The sequence below is a fragment of the Camelus ferus genome, chromosome 36 (assembly GCF_009834535.1).
Source record: "Camelus ferus isolate YT-003-E chromosome 36, BCGSAC_Cfer_1.0, whole genome shotgun sequence".
Lineage (NCBI taxonomy): Eukaryota > Metazoa > Chordata > Mammalia > Artiodactyla > Camelidae > Camelus > Camelus ferus.
This window is the reverse complement of record NC_045731.1, coordinates 18,315,952-18,318,661: the sequence shown is the minus strand read 5'-3', so window position 1 is coordinate 18,318,661 and position 2,710 is coordinate 18,315,952. Positions and strand designations below refer to the sequence as shown.

At 38.1% G+C, this 2,710-nt stretch overlaps 1 pseudogene; it reads right to left on the bottom strand.

Annotated features, from left to right (window-relative positions):
- Positions 1-1,123: 1,123 nt before the first annotated feature.
- On the bottom strand, positions 1,124-2,052 carry LOC116661720 (annotated as a pseudogene).
- Between the last annotated feature and the right edge of the window lie 658 nt (positions 2,053-2,710).

Sequence of the window (2,710 nt, the reverse complement as noted above, 5' to 3'; positions counted from 1 at the left end):
AGGTTAATTCTTCACTACACCCTCCCAACACATACATTCCCTTTACTGAAGGCCACGTCTCAGGAACATAAACTAAGACATGTACCACTCTAGCTACTGTGAAAGCTGAGAAGTACCTGTTTATCTGGCTGCATCATCTTCCACATAACACTGTGTTCTTTTTAGGAAGAAATGAGAAGAGAATGGAGAGTGGACAGAAAAACAAGCATATTTTGCCACAGCTAGTGAGTACACATAAGGGATATGTGAATAGATTTTTCATCTTTCAGCTTTTGTAAGTATTCTCTTCCCCAGGTTATTCTTGTTCAAAACTTTTTTGGGTGATAACATATTTTTTTCCATTGTGGTATAGATTAATATTTTTCTATAGTGTTAACCATCTTTGCTAGTCCTTGATCTCAAATTGTGGGTGAAGAATTGAGCCTCTATCATAATGGCTTATAGGCAGTTGGTGCACCCCCAAAGCTTTCATAATATGGGATGTTACAAAAAGAGGTAGCTGCACTATGCTGTGCTAGTATTTTCCCTCATTGTAGTGGACATGGTCAGTTTTTTGGGTGCATTCACTGTTCATTGTCTCAGTAAGCATTTCATGAGTACTTATTATATTCCAGAACTAACAGACACTGGGGTTACAATAGTGAGAAAATACAAATTACACTGTGTTTACAGAGATTAAATTTGAATTGTTTCTGATATATACACCTATGGCAATATAAATCATATCCTAATCAAGGTGTCAGCTAAAAAAACCCCATTTTTTTTCCAGGCAGGCATAGGGTGTGGTAGATTATAAAAATGGCCACAAGTCCTTTTCTTCAGTGGCGCCACAGCATTTCAATGTGATGTTTCATGTCCTTCCATTAAGTGGTAGATCAGTTACTCCAAGTCTTTGAATCTGGGTTGTCCATGTGACTTTTTATGGCCAATGTGATATCAGCAAATATCAATGAAACACTCTCCACTTGAATACTATATTTCCTATATTCTACTAAGCTATCTAGCGAAGGAGGTATCACTGGTTTAAGAGGTGAACACATTCCTTATTTCAGAAACATTAAATATGGTCAAACATCTCTACTGCATACTTTGGTGTGCTGAATTTTTATCCTTGGGGTCCAATCTAGAAGAATTTCTTCCCCATCACTTTTAGAGCTTCTTTTACCTCCTTATTTCTCAGACTTTAGATCAGGGGGTTCAACATGGGAATCACAATGCCGTAAAATACAGAGGCCACTTTCATGTTCTCCTGGGAATTATTAGAACGAGGCTGTAATTACATGTAAGAGAGGGTCCCACAGGAAATGGTGACTGCTGTCATGTGGGAGGAACACGTGGAGAAGGATTTTGTCCTCCCTGCAGTGGAAGACATCTTGAGGATGGCAGCCAGGTTATATGTGTAGGAACAGATGACGACCGACACGGTGAACACCAAGCTAAATCCCACAAAGACTACAAGTAGAATGATGTTGATGTCAATGTTGGAGCATGAGAGGGCGAGGATTGGAGGAACTTCGCAGAAGAAGTGATTGATGTTGTCGCCCTTGCAGAAGAACACTGAAATGTAAACCCTGTGTTCACAGAAGCATTTATAGTGCCCATGATATATGAGCCAGCTACCAACTGGATGCAGACTCTCTGGGACATGACTATGGGATAGCGAAGTGGGTTACAGATGGCCACGTAATGGTCCACTGCCATAGCTGCCAGGAGGTAGCAGTCAGTGGTCACAAATGTTGCAGAAACCAATAATTGCATGACACAGCCCTTGAATGATATTGATTTCCTTTCTTCTATGAACTTTTGCATCATCTTGGGAGTGATAGCAGAACTGTAACAGATATCAACAAAAACCAAATGTTGTAGGATAAAGTACATGTGTGTCTGAAGTCTGGAATCTGTCTTGATGAGTAGGATCATTCCACTATTCCCCACCATGGTGGCCACATAGATGACCAAAAATACAGTGAAGAGGACATACTGAAACTTGTGTTGGGCACCAAATCCCTGAAGAAAGAATTCAGTCACTCCAGTGCTATTTCCTTGTGTCATGACTATCAAAAGCCTAAAAAGGACCAAGAAAAGAAAGGAAATCTTCTTAAACAGGAAAGGTTATATTCCAGTCACCTTTTTTTGACAGATTTTCATGGCAAACACTCACAACAGGGTTTATTTATTTCCAATTATTTTTTTATTTTCTTGCTAAAAACCCACCACAAAAACAGTGATATGTGAGCCATGGATTCATCTCCAAAATAAATGATTTCATAGAAGAAGACTGACTTCTAGTATGTGTTAATCTAGGAAACATAGATTAACACATTTTCATTATATTAAAAATGTATTCATATTTGCTTAAACCAATATTCAGATATGATTTTGTACCTTTCAACAACCTATAGCTTTTCTCAGCCACCTATCATTTGAATCCTGGTCAAGTTCCTGAAGTTAGCAGCATTCACTAGGGAAATTTTCTGAGATTTGTTTATGATTCACATATGCATGGAAAACTTCAGAGCATCTTTATATTATCATCCTTAGCATGCAACTGTATGTATATATATACATAAATACATGTATTTATACACACACACACACACACATATTTGTGTATATATATGTATATTTGTAGATTTCTAAGAGATAGTCCTGCATTTCCCATTTCCTTGTTTTTCTCTTTAGCCATGGCCCAGCTGCAAGACAAATTATC